At 46.5% G+C, this 17,047-nt stretch overlaps 1 protein-coding gene across 6 annotated transcripts in view; it reads right to left on the minus strand.

Moving 5' to 3' along the window:
- BLM (BLM RecQ like helicase) overlaps positions 1 to 17,047 on the minus strand; it is a 386,095-nt gene that overhangs the window by 49,053 nt on the left and 319,995 nt on the right. The window lies entirely within an intron of this gene.

Here is a 17,047-nt window from a genome sequence, read left to right on the forward strand (position 1 = left end):
ATTAAGCTCATTTAGTCTGCAAAAAATGCAACTTGTTCATTGTGACACAGCAAACAATGTTTACTAAGTGGACCCAGTTTCAAGTCATCCATAGAGCTGCTAATCTACGATCTTCCTCAGGAAGTCCTTACACCAAGCATTGGATTAAAACCACACAAGTGGGATGGTTTAGTCTGTACTCTGCATCATAGTACAGCAGCACTCACTCAGATTAGGATTTTAGTGTTACTAGTGAGGTGATGAACTAAAGGCCCAAGGGTTCCTAAATTAGGTATAAGATTATGCGCATTAGCACGAGACACATGACAACAGTGGCTGTGTATCAAACGCATTATTTCCCCAGGGGTCATTGTCTCAGATCTATAAAACGTTATCTCAGCACTGATGCCACATCTCAAAATGATGATTGTGGCTGCGAATTTCGAATATCTATGGGACAGAATATTGTAAATTGTAACAACAATATCAAGCGACAAAATGTTCAAAGGTAGGTGCCATCCTATTTTATTTCCTCACATGTGGGTGTTCCCCCCGCCTTTCCCCTTCTGCAGGGGCATGTTTCCTTTTTCCCTTTCCCCTCTTGATGGTTGTGCTCTCTGTAGGAAAGTGCTCCATTTTGGACAATGCCACCCCCACTTTTCGCCTGGTATTTGATGCAATTTTGACTGAAAGTGCACTGGATTCCTGTTAACCAGGTCCCAAGTGTCAGATCTCTTTCCCTAAAACTGTGCAAATGTTCGTCAACTGGCAAAACCTTTGGCACCCCTGTAAGTCCCTAGTAGATGGTACCCCTGGTACCTAGGGCATGGGTACCTAAGAGGGTCTCAAAGGCCTGCAGCATGTACTTTGTCACTTTCAGGGACCCCCTTCCCCTAGCACGCGCAGCCTGCCACTGCAGGCTACATGTTTTGGTGCAACTAAAAATGAAAACAAGACATGGCACACAGCCTGTGTGCCATGTCCCCTAACACTGCATGCAATATATGTAAGTCACACCTACAGCAGGCCATTCAGCCCCAAGGCAGAGTGCATTATATTACGTGTGAGGACATATCTGAATTATATTACGTGTGAGCAGATATGCCCCTGCTATGTATGTGTCAATCTTCAGATATAGTGATTAGAAAGGGAAGTCATTTTAAATACATGTGCTGGACACTGGTCACTACGACTTCCCCAGCTACATGATGGCTTCACTCAAAATAGGGATGATTGGTATCAAACATCTCGCATTGATAAACCTTCACTAATGCCAGTGATGGATTTATTAATACAAACACCCAAGGTGCACCTTAGTGGTGCCCCCTGAAAATCCTACAAGTTACCCGTATGTTGGCTGACCAGTTCTAACTGGACTGCCATTCTCAGACACGTTTCTGACACACAGGGGTGAGGGTCTTTGCTCTTGGGCGGACATAAACAAAGCCTGCTCTGGCAGGGGTGTTAGCACTCCCTTCCCAACAGGATGACCTGTGAATCTGCATTCCAAGGTCTAGGGCTTCAAAGAAGCCCACTGCCCCTGATTTGAAGATCTGGCATCTCTCAAAGGAGAGGATGCCGACACCACGCCCCAGGGCCCATTTGGCAGATGAACATTCGGGCAAATTAGTAGTCAGGGAGATGTGTCTAACCCTCAGGTCAGTCCCACCCCAAAGGTGGGCTGCCTGATGTGGACACAACCCTTAGAAATCTGCCATTTTGGTGTTGGCAGAATTAGGGACAGGGTTATACCCAATTCCCCCAGGAAGTGGTCACACGGGGGTGTAGTGACCCCAGGGGTAAGTAACACATTGGCTACTACCCTACACTCCCTGAAATGCCCCTAAGTTCAGTATTTAGGCGAGCCTCTGGATCTAGAAAATTAGATCTAGCTGACCTGAAGTAGTAGGATACTCCAGAGATGCAAAAGCGAGAACAGAAGGCCAGTGACGGATTCAGCACCAACCCTGCCAGCCTGCCTCTCACTTTGAAAATCCCGCCAAAGTCGCCTCAACCTCCAGCTGCTGAAACTTCCACCCTTCACCCCAGCACTAGGTAACTCCTGTGGAGTAGCGGAGCTGCTCCTCTGCATGCTTGCAGCAACCCAAGAACACCTGCAGAGGACTTTGGATCCCCAAAACCCAACGCTGGACAGCAGCGTTGCACCCAAGACATCCAGCCTGTGTTGAAGTGGGCCAACGGTGCCAGCGTGATCCCCAGCCTCTCCAGAGACAAAGTCCATCGTGGGTTTCCCCACTGTGACCTTCATCCCAATGCTCTTCGTAGGTGCTTTTGCTGGTGTACCAGCTTTCTTGTAGCCTGGTTCTCATGGCTTTGTTGGCTTTTGAGGGGAGCCAGGATAACTGCACAAGCTGTAATCCTGGTGTTGAAGTTGGAGATGGATCCAGGAAGGTTCATGTTGTGCTGAGGCCGGTGGTGTAGGAGTTCGGAAGGCCAGGATGCCTCTGAGATCTTGTTACTGTCCCGTCATGAAGATTTGGTGATGATATTTCTGGGGTGGCATAGGGTGGGTATGCTGAAGTTGATGAGGGTGTGGTTGGACAGGTGGTAGTTAAGGTCACTGAGAAGGATGACGGCACTGGACTTGAGAATTGGGGAGATGAAGTCTGCAATGGTGCTGCCGACATTGGCACATGGTCCGGGATGGTGGTAGATAAGGTTGCTATTCAGAGTGTAGTTAAGATAAAGAGTTTGAAAATCGAGTTCGATTTCGCTGGTGGTGCTTTTCGAGGTGGTGGACCACTGGATGGATTCTTTGAAGATGATAACATATTTCCATCATCCTTCTGCTCTGGAAATGACTTCATTGGAGTTCCCATAATTCATCTGCAAAGAAAGTGATGTAACTGCTGCACTACAGCATTCCTATCTCCATTAGGTGAAGACAAATTTGGTGGGAAACCAGTGTTATTACTTCCTTTGAAGATGGATGATGAGAAATCTAGGGATGTGACTTTCTGTGGCAGAAGAATGCCAGGCAGAACAAAACTAATAATTTGAAATTACAATCAATATTGTAGCTATTGAGATTTTTTTCTTTTAAAAAAACGAGCAAGAGAGTAACATGTGGGATGGGGGGAGAGGGAAGAGAAGCACACTAGGGAGACAAATGAAAAACACATGCACCCTTGTGTGGCATGCTTAAGAGAAAAGTAAAAAACAGTTAACTAAAAATGAGCAATGGAAGGACAAAAGGTAGCAGTGGAAATGCACAAATAAATCTGCAATGCTCCAGGAAAGGGACAGACACATGACAAGAGAAGCCATTGAATAACAAGCAGGCAAATGGGAGTGATAGTAAAGCCAACTAATGTTAGCTATTTGTGGTCTGCAAGCACCTCTATTTTCTTAGTAACCCCATAATATGTCTCTCACAACCAGACAAGTGTGCTGTCTGGTAGGCGTTATCTGAAAAGGCTTTAAAACCTAGTGACCCATGTGTCCTCACTCCTGAAGCTTAACCCCTGAAAGCTGAGTAAGATCATTGCCAGTGGCAACCAACACATATGTGTGCAAGACTAACTGTGAATTTCAGGAATTATATCATAAGCCACAAAGCCTTCACCCAACAAATTGTCCCCTTCACCATATCGCCAGGATCCACACCAACATCAAAGTCAACTTCAGAACATACAACTCAAAAAGACAAGTCACCTGACAGAAGCAATTCATCAAGCTCTGCGATGTGATCAGAACAAATGTCCTAGCTTTGGTCCTATCTCACCTTGAAAGGACTAAGACCTGCTTGCCAACATCCCCGAAGTATATCCGACTAACCTTTCCTAACTCACCACTCCTCCTCACCACTCCTCCCCACCACTATCAGAAACAGGTGACAGTATGCTTCATGAAGCTGCACTCTCCAAAGTAGAAGTTTCTCCACTGTTGATGAAGCCCTGTGTCTCTTCTCTAACAGTGCATGTCACATTCAACCTCTACTTTATCACCTAGAAAGTTGAAAACACAATCACTCCAGCATCACTATCACAAAAAGCAAAGATTTCCAGTGACCACCATACTACAAGAAGCAACACCTCTACTTTCCTTAGTGGTTCTTTTCTTTAAGCCCCTTCAAAAAATCTTTTGAAATACTGGAAGAATTGGTGGGCAACATCAGTTCTGCGAGGGGGGATACAATATCCTCAGCATCCTGGACATCGAGGTTAAAATATTTAATCCAACAGTCCCATATTTTTGTGAATTTATGCGGGCAGGCTCTACTCTGATACATGACCTGCCTCAGCTGCCTTACAGAAGTCCATTCCCCTCTTCCATTACCCAAGAGTCGGTGATTCGGGGGCTTCCCAATATTTGGCGAGGTCTCCTTTTGCAATCACTACTCCCAGATTACAAAGTAACAATTTAGCCCGGGGGGAATCTACTTCATTTGGGATACCGAGCAGGATATATCTGGGATCATGCGGGAGAGCCACACCTATCACCCTTCCCAATTCCTCAAGTATTAGTTGCCAAAAGGTGTGAATATTTGGACATGTCCTTAATGTATGCATGAAGGTGGCCTTCGGTCCTCTACGTGAAGGCACTCATCAGGGGACACTTCTCAACCCATTTTATGGAGAAGTGCCCTATCGTAGTAAACTCTAAGATTTTAAGTTGGATGAGTCACAATCGCGATCAGATTGCAACTTCTCTTGGGAACATCAGGACAGCCTCCCAGTCTATGTCTTCTATTTCACCCAGTCCCGCCTCCCATGTGGGCCTCAATTTCGTGAGGGAGTCAGGTATGTTGTTATTTATGGTTTTCTATATGTATGATACAGCCTTTTTAGTTATGTCCCCAATCACAGGTCTGCCTTCTAAAGGTGTATATTCTAGGGGATCTAACTCTAGAGATTCGGCCCTCCATACATGTTGAAACTGAAGATACTTGAAGAGTTGTGCATCATGGAGTTGGTACTTATTCTGAAGGGAAGGACATGACAAAAGGGCGCCTGCTTTTAACATGTCTCCCACCTTAGAGATACCTATGTTGTCCAAGGACCTGAACCCCTTCACCTTCCTGGGTTTCTTAAGATAATTTGCAATCCATAATTGGGTGTCTCGAGTAATTCTACTGGCCCATTTAATGCATTTATTTGCTTAATGCCATGCAAAGACTGTTGCCAGGAGTAGTATCCCTGTTCCTTTACCCGGTACAAGTAATATATAGATAGGAGTGATTGAGTAATTGTTTTTCTTTCCAGTGCATATGTGGGGTGATCCCTGTCCGCATATTTCCATTCATTTATGGCAAGGAGGTGGGAGTCCTAATAATACGCCCTAATGTCCGGGAGTGCTGTGCCTCTGGCACATGCACTCCTCTGCAGAGTACGGAGGGCTATTCGAGGGTGTGCCTCATTCCACAATAATTTCCTGAGCTCCTCCTCAATCTTGATAAAAAGCTCTTCTAGTATAGCAAAATAGGTATTTTGGCGGGTGTTCCAAAATTTCGGTAGGGTAATTATTTTGAAAAGGGCTGCTCTGCCTAATATTGTGGGGGGCTAGCGAGCCACATCTGTATGGAAACTGGTTAGTATGGTTCTCATATTGAGGTTTATACTCCTCTCCTGGTTTAGGGAAGTGAAGATGTCCAAATATCGAAAGTCCTCCTCCGCTATTCTCAACCTTCCTGCAAGATTCACCAAGTCGTCTTCGGCTTTCACCGGGAACAGTACCGATTTGTCCCAGTTGATTGTGTATTCAGAATGTGCTCCACAGTTTTCAAAGGTCCGGAACAGCACCGGGGTTGAGTCATGGGGGTGTGTGAGGTATAGGAGGATGTCTTCCGCATATAGCAAGATTTTTTCTTCTTCAATTGGGGAACCTTCCACCTTGAATCCTCTAATATGCGACTGCATGTGGATGAGGAAAGCTAGGGGTTATAGTGCGAGCGCGAATAGGAGGCATAGGAGGGGGCAACCCTGTTGGGTTCCTTGTTTTAATAGGAACTCTGCTGACTGAATCCCATTAACTCTTACTGTCGCTGTTGGCTCTCAGTGTAACAGGTCTATCCAGAACATAAATTTCAGTCCAAACCCCAACTTCCTCAGAACTTTCATCATGAAAGGCCAATGAACTGCGTCAAAGGCCTTTTCTGCATCCAGAGAGACCAAAAGATGTGGCTCTGACTGACAGCGGGTCTCCGCCATCCAGTTGTGAAGCCTGCAGATGTTCCCCCTGGTGCAGCGTTTCGGTATAAAACCGGATTGGTCTTTATATACTAGAGAGGAAACGACTTCCTGTAGTCTAGTGACCTGGAGTGTGGCCAGGACTTTGGTTTCAATAGATCAGGAGTGAGATTGGTCGTTATGCACTGAACTGTGTGCATGGTTTCCTCCTTTCGTGTATTATCCCAATCGCAGCCCTGTGTAGGTCATGAGGGAGGATTCCATTTTGTAAGGCAGCAATATACAGTTTGTGTAAGTAAGGTGCCAGGAGGTCTAGTTGTGGTTTGAAGAATTCCGCTGGGTCCTGGTGTTTTTCCCAGGTTCAGCTTGGACACCGCAACCTGAACCTCCAAAAGGGAGATCTCCTCTTCCAGAGCCTGCCTATCTGTTGCTGGCAAGGTGGGCTTGTCCACCTCCGCCAGGTAGTCTTCAATCTGCTGCTGCCCAACCAAGGGTCAGTCTTTGTAAAGAATCTTGTAGAATTTGGCAAATTCTTCTACTATCTCAATGTCTGCTGTGAGTATAGTACTGTCAGTCCCTTTGATCTGTTGCACTTATCGGGCTTCTACTTCACGATGACCAAGCCATGTCGGTAGTTTACCCGCCTTATCGCCAGCCTCAAAAAGGTGATGTTGGGTGGCAAAGTACTGGGTGTGTGCCTCATTTGACATGAGCTCCCAGTATTCAGTCCGTAGGGCATTCAGTTGTCTCAGTTTCAGGAGGTTCGGTAGGACAATATGCTCTTTTTCTACCATTAGGAAGTGCCTTTTGAGGTCTTCTAGTGCCCTAATTTCCCACGTCTTTTTATGTGCAATGATATTTTGCGCCCTATCTCGGATCACTGCTTGAAAGGCCTCCCATAGTCTACGAGTCTTTGTTTTCTTGGAAATAAAGTTCTGTTTCTACTCTAATCTCTGAGAGTGCCGTCTCATCCCTGATGTCCCAGGCATTCAATCGCCAGCCCCCTCGTCTGTCAACAGGGCGACCTCCCAAAGAAACACAAAGGGAGGAATGATCAGATAGGACCCTAGCTATATAGTCCGCTTTGCTAATGTTCCCATCTCTCCTGCTGGTGTAAAGATGTAATCTAATCTGGAGAATACTCCATGTACCCCAAATAAAAGGAATATCCTCTCTGGTGGGATGTTTGCGTCGCCATAAATCAGTAAGGCCTAAAGTGTCAGCGAATTGGGCTAAGTGTGTAGTCTCTGGAGGGGTTGAGGGGGAGCCCGACCTATCAGTGACTATCCCCCTATAATATGAAACGAGGACTCTGTAGCCAATAGGATTTCAGTCACTGCATCTAAGGTTGGCTTTTGTAATCGAGGGGGCGGTGTACATTATTAACTGTGGCATCTTCCCTTCCCCATGTCCCTTGGACCGCTCTATAAGTTCCATTGGAGTCTATCCATGACCTCTGTATTTAAAAGGGTGGTATCTTTCTGGACAGAATTGCCATCCCTCTCGCGCACAAGGTGAAACCTGCATGAGCAAGTATTGTATAAGCACCTCTAGTCAGAAATAGACAGTGAGTTCCCTTCAGGTGAGTCTCCCATAGGAGAACAATATTAGGCCTCTGATGTCTGATAAATGCATTTACGAGCCCCCTTTTAATTTTGTTGCTCAATCCACTGACATTTCATTTGAGGACTGACCATGTCCTCTGATTAGGGATAGTGTTGTGCACCATGTCTGAGTTTCTGCCTGACTATTTCCCCCACATTGATAATTTGAGATTCTTGTATGGATCTTTCCCTCTTGGTGCCTGTTTATAGTCTGTCTATAGTCAAAAACATTCAAAACCATAACCAATATAACAACATAACACTGATCCCCCCACCTCCTGCCCCTGTGAACGTTCATCCACATAGTCACTGTTGTAGCTACATCACAGGCCCAAGCTCGAGAGGTCTGCTGGCCACCCATTCCCAACCACAATCTCTAAATAAGCTAAGATGTTTGCACTATAATACCATACACACTCATACTCAGAATAATACAGCACAGGTACTAAAGTTTGCATCGCTCTCCAACAGTCATTCTAGACCAAGGGCACACCGACTCAAATAGATACCTCTTGGCCGTGGCTCAACACTCATTTAATTCATGCGATCAAGGTGATAAAACATGTATACTGACGAGAAGATCTTCTTTGCAGGCCACCTTCTCGTCATCAATGAGTGGCCATGCTGACCCAGGTGGATGGATATATTCTCCCACCATAGGAACTTAGGGTTCTGTGTCATCAGAAGGATGTGACTGTGTCTTGCTTCTATGCCTCCCAACTCCGGTTCTGCGTTTCAAAGTCCATGTGGTAGGACCCTGCCTGGCCACCTTTTCTGCAAGAGTCCCCATTCTAGGTCGGGAGGAGGGGTAAATGGAGTTCTCTCTTTTCTAGCCATTTCCATGCCTCCTTGATGTTTCCAAGAACTATGACTTATTCTGAAAGATCACCTTCATTTTGGTGGGGAATAGGAGCATGTATTGGAGTGCATGGCCCAGAGCTTCACTTTAACAGCGTCAAAGGAGCTGCGCTGTTTTCGCATTTCAAGAGTAATCATGGAAGAGCATGATGGTGGATGATTCATATGTCAGCGTACCCAGTCTGCACACCTCTTTCAGTAAGACATCACAATCGTGAAAGTTGAGGAAGCATGCTATAAGCTCCTGGTGGTAGTTTCGCTGGCAGTACTCTATGGGCATGCTCTATTATGAAGCAAGTGGAAAAGTGGGTGGTGGTAAAACATGTGTAGCTCCAGTTTATAAGAAAGGCTGGGGGGGTTTGTTCCTTCCACTCCTTCTGGGAAGCCCACGAAACAGATGTTGTTACGTTTTGCTTTGTTTTCGGCATCATCAACCCACCAGAGCAAGTCCTTAGTGAGTGCTTTGATGGTGGTCAAGTACTGCCCCGGAGAGTGCATCATGTCTTGAAGTTCTATTCTATCTTCTGCTTCTGTTACTCTGTCAGGGACATTTCAGAGATCTTGTCGCAGGAGTGAGACTCCAGCAATTAATTCACCTACTTTGGTTTCTAGAGCACACCTAGATAGCTGGATGGCTACCAATAGTTCAGCTATAGTTGGCAGGGCAGCTCCTGTGCTCTCCCAGGGTGAAGCCTCCAAGGTTTTAGTGTATCGATCCATCTTCCCTTACCTGGAGGTTTTAGGTTCCTGGTCTTTGGCCATCATGATGTATCACCCATGGGGCCTTATCTATGCCACCTTGGAGTCCACCACCTTCGGCCCTCCAGAACACTTATGAGGCAAGAGTGAGATTGGGGACTTCACTACGGTCTGTCACAGAATATGGCACCACCTACCTCTGCATTCAAAAAGGCTGTAGGATAGGCAGCAGTTAAGTGATATGCCAAGAACTGTCTCCAGTCCTCACTCTGAGGGAATGTCTGGCGCTATGGGGCTGCTGACTAACTGCTTCACATGCCTCAATAAATCCCTGTTCAGGGGGCTGTATTGCACAGTCCCGCTGCCATATGGGATGACAGGGGACATTCGAGGTCCCATGTGTTCACCCAGGAAGGAGAGGCCCCTTTCCCCCTTTATCCAGTTGTAGACTCCAGCTCCAGGAGGATCACAGGGTTTCAATCCATTTCCCCCAAACTTTATCTCCACCTCAGCCCCTTGGGCCAATGATGGCGCCTCCCCGTGTGAGTTCAGGGCTGCTCCAACATCTCACTGCTAATCCTGGGGTCCCTGAGTGTCTTGTCACGTTTCTCCCACTCGAGGGGCAAGACAAGGGAAGAAAGAGGAGCGCAGAGCTGCAGCCCCCAATTCTCAGTGCTCATCCAGGCCGTCCGACACCGGATGGGTCCTGGATCTTCCCAAGCATCAGACGCCCCCTCGTTTCACCAGAGCCAGCACTCACCATTCAGTCCGGTCTCTCAACTCGCGACCTGCTGCAGTCAGACACCAGTACAGTATTCTGCCGCCGGGGAGTAGCGGTGCATTCGCTGTGCAAGATGCACCTCAAGTCGGCCACTGGCATCTTCCTCAGCCACCCGCGGTCGGATTCCCCACAACCGCACAGGCCAGAAGTCGCTTAACTCTCTGTCCAAAAGTCACAGGTATTGGGGGGGTGAGGTCTTCCTGGGTGTAGGCGTTCACTCCGGTCCCTCTCCCTGCACTCGTCTGGGCCCAGCCTTCAGGTGACCTCGTCCCCTTTGGGGACATTTGCTTAGGCTGCTCAGCATCCGAATGGCTGGATGGCTGCTTGTTTCCGTCTCCAACGTGGGATCTGGACCTCAGGCAAACAGGGTGTGATGTACCTGCTGAAACTTTAAAAGTATATAGGTTGATGAGACTGGGGAAATCAGCATTCAGCCAGGACGCTCTTGGGACTGTCCACAGCTTTGCCCAGCACGTCTAATATGCCATCTTGTCAGCCATGCCCCCCTGTTTTCTGGTAGTTTTAAATGACCAAACTCAAAAGTCTTCAGGAGCCAGGCTGAAATACACTGGTTCTGGGTGTAGTACACTTCCTCCTTCCACTGACAACAAGTCGGGTTGTGTTGGTAGTTTTAGAGTGCTCTCCTGTGCCATTTCTATGAGTTCTGAAAACCATGTCTGTCTTGCCCATTGTGGGCCACTAGAACTAGTGTCATCTTGCTTCTCCTGGATTTGTTGATTACTTTGTGTAGCAGTGATATTGGGGGAAAAGCATATGCAAATGTCTCTGACCAATTTGGGCATTCCCTAAAGATTGGTGAAATGGTTGTCTGGATGCAAAGTTTTGCCATTTTGAGTCCTGTGGAGCTGCAAACAGGTCTGTCTTTGGTGCTCCCCAATTTCTGAAGACCTTGTTGGTCACATTCTGATGCTCGTGGGAGCATGCTGCTTGTCTGCTCATACTGTTTGCTTCAATATTATTCTTGCTCGGTAGATGAACGGATGTTACAACTGACCTCTGAACTGCCCAATACCATATTTCGTGGGCCAGTCTCATTAGAGCAAAGGATTGAGTCCCCCCTTGCTTGTTAATATAGGACATTGCTGTTGTATTGTATGTTTGAATCACAATTGTGTTGCTGAATAACTCTTTCTGAGCTACTTTTACAGCTAGGAACACTGTCTTTAGTTCCAGGATATTGATGTGTTTTACAGCATCTTGTTCCTTTTAGACTCCTCGTACTTTGGGCATGTTCATATGAGAGGCCACTGTTTTAATGGTTACTGTTGGAGTTGGTTGTGTATATGTTCTTCTTTGCGCTTTGCGCAATTTGCTCCACTGCATCATTTCCTACTGTACTTTCTGCATGACAACCACTAGATCCTCCCAACTGCCTTTGGCTTGTGACCATTAATTCTGTAGCTATACTTGAACTGGTCTCGTGCAATCTTGAATATGGGATTAAAGGGATGCATGATGCAATTTTACCTAATAATTTCCCCACCGACCTCACTGTCAGAGCTTGCCCCTTCTGGTAAAGGGGAGTTTCCTGCAACAGCGACTGAACTCTCTTCTCGCTGGGGTATAGGCCCTCATTATGACATTGGCGGCAAATGCCTCCTAAAGCCACGGCGACGGCCGCCAACATACCGTCGCCGTGGCTACCGACCCTCCACGGCATTATGACCGTAGACGGAATTCCGCCAGAAGGCTGGCGGAATTCCGTCTACAGTCATGGCCGCGGACGGCAGTAAGGTGGCGCTGCTGCCGGTAGCAGCGCCACGCCAGCACAACACTGCCTACCGTATCATGTTCCATGATACGGCCTGGCGGTGTTTTGCTGGTGGATGCTGCTGCTGGCAGCAGCGCCGCGTCCCGTCTCCTGCCGGAGGACCCCCTGCAAGCAGGTAAGTCGAGTTCTCTGACAGGAGAGGGAGGTGGGGGGTGTTGTGTGCGTGTGTGGGGGTGTGTGTCACTGTGTGTGAATGTGTGTGTACTGCGTGTGTGCATGAGTGGGTGTGAGAGTACGTGCATGTTGTGTCGTGAGACTGCGTGTGTGCCTGGATGTATGTTCGTGAGTGTTGCTGTGAGTGTGTATGAATGTGTGGGTGAATGTGTGTATGCGTGTGTGTATGGGTTTGTATGTATGTGTGTAAATGTGCGGGGGGGTCAGGAGGGGGGAGACCCCTATCAGTGCCAGGGAAGGAATTCTCTGGCACTGATAGTGCCTACCGCCATGGTTTCAGTGGCAGTACAGAAACCACTGAAACCATGGCGGTGGGCAGGGTCATAATGCCATGTGCGGCCTAGTGATGGCCGCTGTGGCGGTCGGTGTGGTACATTGACGGTTTGGCTTTGGCCAAACCGCCAATGTCATAATAGTGGAGGTAGGTACCGCCAGCCTGTTGGCGGTAATACCTCCACTAAACCACTGACCGCCGGGGTCGTATTGACCCCCATGGTTTCCTCAGTATTGAGATGATCTTTGCTCCAAGAAACATCTTTTCCGGTTCTGATATTGGTGATGATTTTTCTATGTTTATTGAGAAACCTAATGTGAACAGTGTCCTTAATACCCATTGTATATGTTCTTGGCACTTTTTGTGTGAGTTTGCCCTTACTAATCAGTCGTCTAGGTAAGGGTAGACATGTATTCCTTGTCTTCTGAGGTGACCTGCTACTGCTGCTAGGCACCTTGTGAAGAGTCTTAAGGCTGACATTATCCCAAACACTAGAACTGTGAAGTGGTAGTGTTTTGTTTCCCCACAAATCTTAGCTATCTTTTGTGCTTTGCATTCACTGGGATGTGCAAGTAAGCATCCTTTAGATCTTCTGTTCCCATGAAAGCTCCTTATTGCAACTGTGGGATAACATTATGTAAGGTTGTCATCTTGAATCTTTTTGTTTTTGTAAGCTTGTTTATGAACCTGAGAACTAGAATTGATCAAAGGGATCCATCTACCTTTGGTATTAGGAAACATGCTGAGTAATTTCCTTTGTTGATCTCCATTTTGGGGACTTTCTCTGTCACTTTCTTTCCCAGCAATTCCTTCAGTTCTTCGAGCAGACATGAGGTTTCTACTTTTGAATGCATCTACCTTTTTGGTCCCCTTGTTGGAGGTATCCTTAACCATTCTATGCAATATCCAAATTTTATGATGTTTACTATCCATTTGTCTGACGTTATCTTCCTCCACTCCTGGAAGTTTTTTATTCTGCCTCCCAATGGTGTTGTGTGTGAAAGGTTATGTTGTATGTTGCCTCTTGCTGGTGTTGTTAGCAAGAGGTTGTGATTTTCACTTTTGTCGGTCGCTTGCTGGTAGAGGTTGTTCCTCTTCTTTGAGGCTGTCCTCCTCCCTTTGTTCTTCCCCGAAAGGACTGGCATTCCTGCTGCTGGAATTGCCACTTATGTTGGGGTGGTGTTGTTACAGTGGTCCCTTGAAACATTTGGTGGGAGGTCCCTGAATGGAAGCTGCCTCTTCCTGTAGGCCTTCATGATCTTACGACCTCTCTTCTCATACCTCCTCTGAACTGCAATGCCCCATCGACTTTGCTGTATCTTTGTCTGTTTTCAGTTGATTTAATGTATCATCAACTTTGCTCCCAAACAGTTGTCCTCCATTAAATGGGGTGTGTAGAATGTTGGCCTGTATTTCAGGTTTAAACCCTGATATCCGCAATCATGAGTGCCTGCATAAGGTTACCTCCATCACCATTTGGCAGCTTGAGGAATCCGCCGCACCATGGGCTGATTATAGACATGTATTTGCAATATTCTTTCCTCTTCTGCCAGATGTGCTGCTCTTTTCTTGTACTGTTCTGGGAGATGTTTCATTAACTCTGCCATTTACCCCCAGTGGTGTTAGGCATGCCTGTTTAGTAAGGCATTAGAGTTTGGCAATGAACCCCTGAATTGCTGCGCTGCATTTGAGTTTGCATCCCATGAGGTCCATCCTCTTACTCTCATCTGGAGGTGGCCCTGTTGTTGAAGGGATGTTGGCTCTTTTATGTGCTTTTGCAGTAATGATGGAATCTGCTGTCACTGATGGGTCTCAACAGCTTCTTCTGAGGAGTCTGTTTCTAGGTCTTGCCAGTGGCACTCCGACTTTGGTGAGTCCTGATACCAGCTCTCCAATTGTTCCTCTTCTTCCTCATAGCAGAGTTCCTCCTCTTTATTTTGAGATTCTGGTGTCAAAGGGGCCTTGAGCTATTCAACAGTTTTTCCCCCCTTGTTCTTTCGGCGTCAGGGTCTTGGGCAGAATTCTAAAGGCTTTTAAGGATTCGTCAAATTCCTTATGTTTTTGGAGTAAGGCAGCAAATTCTGCCTCAAGGCGTCTCATTTTACTCTTAATTGCCGCCGATTTTTCTTCAGCGTCAACGCTCAACAAGGTCTTCCTCTTACACGTCGTAGGATCATTCTGCGACATGTCTGCCCTCGAGCATTCACGCTCCTTCCGAGCCTTCTCCTTTTACGACGCTGAAGTTTCTTTCCCTCAACCGTGCTTCGACGACTGGGTTCTTTCAGGAGTTTTTCCTCCAGCAGTGTCCCTTGTGGGATGAGAGTTTCGATGCCACGTCTTTCTTGGACTGTTTAGAATCAGATTTGTGGGACTCAGACCCATTTTTTGGCGTCTCTCTTACCTCCTGCTTTTTTCTTGCTTGCTTGGGGTTCAACGTTGACGATTCGCAAGTTGGCGTCCAATGTTTCTCCCTCAGCCCCTTCAATTGCATTCTTCCTCGTCGCTGGACAATTCCAGGACTATCAGGCCTGGAATGGTACTTTGCCCCTGCATTGTATGGTGCGCTCTTCCTTGCCTTTCCCTCACCCTCAGTGTCTTCGATGTGAATATTGTGCAGGCATTGCAGTCCCCGCTCCTATGTTCGATGGCAGGCAAATGTTGCACACTGGACGTTGATCCTTCTGCCAAAATTTGGGATGGCAATTTGGGCAGAACTGGAATTGAGTCTTCTCCATCTAGACCATCCAGGGGGCCCCCTGAGCTGTATTTCCTACAAAAATACCCTCCAGGGAATCCTGATTCTTCTTTATCCCTATGTTTTTTTTTTCTCACCTGTGATGATCCTCACAATCATCAGCTCTTTTGGTGAACTTCAATGAACTTCTTGCACCTTTTTCTTCCTCGTGCTGGAGAGCCTTCAGCCAAGCATCCAGAATCAATGGTGGGGAAAAAAGAATCTGAAGATGGTGTGAGCTGCCAGTGGAGGCGAGACAATGTCACATGAAGCACCAAATGGACAGATCCGTTGACACCCAACAACAAAACAAAGAACTAAAAAAGGACTAAAATGTAGAGGAGTTCCAGACCCAACCACTAGATGGTGGAATAATGCACCGAATGTGAATACAGAAAAGATAAATGCAGAAAAACTTTATTTTTGCGAATGTGAGCTTTTTTGCATGTTGTTTACTGCAGCGCCTAACGAGTCACTGCATTGTTTACTTGCAGTTTTTTGTTAGGAAGCTCAATATATAAAAAAATGAATGTTGTTTTAAGCTTTTTGTTGCACTGAATCTGTTTCCTAATGTGTATGGCTCTTGTAGTCCTGGAAACCACAGGGACGGGGTTGTACCTTTGTCCATTTACTACCCAAGCAACTTGCGTTCAAATTTGGCAAGTGAAAGTAGGATTTCAGGGAAATAATGAACCCATTACTGTATAAAGGAATAATGTTTCTATAACAACATACAACATGCACATTCTCGTAAAGATGACTCAATCAATCAGCTATTTTAGAGCGCGCTACTCACCCATAGGGTCTCATGGTGCTGTGGGTATGTCCTCAGGGTTCAGTCCAAGAGCCAGATCTTGAGGACTGAACTCCACACAACAAATCCAGCAGTCAGTGGTAAGGGCGTACGTTTCTCCAGTGGAACTGGGGTGAAGAATGGCCCAACACTGGACCCAACAAAGTAGCTAAAAGCATGAGCGTGTCTTGACAGGATACCTGCTACAAATCTGTACCTCTGTCGTCGGCCAAATAGGGCTTAAGAAAATAGTGTTACTCCCCAAGTTACTGTACATGTTTATCATTACCCCACTGCCACTCTCAAAATGTGCTTCAATAGGTTAGCAAAATATTTATTCGATTAGCTTCGGCAGGCATGCAACCTAGGATCAAATGGAAGCCTCTCATACTGCCTTTTCAGGGACAGGGTTTCGAGGCACTAGTACTGGCCCCTTTCTTTCGACATTCAGGTGTTGAAGTTGGGGCAGTAGGGACATTGACTGGAGCGCCTCCTCCACATTACACTCTTAACATGACAACCACAATATGCACTTTCAGAGCCTGGAGTGTACTTTATTCACCCTCACCCACTGAATCGAGTGATGCAAGAGACAAAAGTTATTTCTCAACTGATTAGAAAATAAAGATGCCCTGCAGAGCCTAGGAGCTGTGGCACGCTAGTGAAGCTCTTTGCAACTTTCTCTACCAAACAGCTGATTTTGAACTCATACGAGCAGCACTGGAGGAGATTCTGATGTCTGTAAACACCATGAGATCAGGCTGGGGGGAGGAGTTGGGCTTCGATGTATCAGATAAAATGTGGAAGTTCTGCCACACCCAAACCAGCATTTCGTCAAGTAGCAGGTTACGCATTTAAATTTTTTGCAGTGGACATACTATAACCCTAAGTCACTACACAGATACGGCCCATTTAGATGTTTCTAATTACACAAATTGTCTTACTGGAGGAGATACTCAGTACATTATCAAAAATTATTGGCTTTGATCTGCAGAGTGACCCAACGGTGGATGTGGGAGATACCAGTAGCCTTTAGATGGTACACTGCTATAGCATTACTATTAATGTTGAAGTGACTTGCAGCATGCTGCAGGGGAAGATTGCTCAAATACTAGCAATAGATGGACTCCTTAATGTAGTATCAGGTATGTTGTATTAATTACACCTTCATCCCAGCGCAAGGACATTTAGAGCACCCCAAAAACTATCT

This window comes from Pleurodeles waltl, chromosome 3_1 (genome assembly GCF_031143425.1).
Source record: "Pleurodeles waltl isolate 20211129_DDA chromosome 3_1, aPleWal1.hap1.20221129, whole genome shotgun sequence".
Classification (NCBI taxonomy): Eukaryota; Metazoa; Chordata; class Amphibia; order Caudata; family Salamandridae; genus Pleurodeles; species Pleurodeles waltl.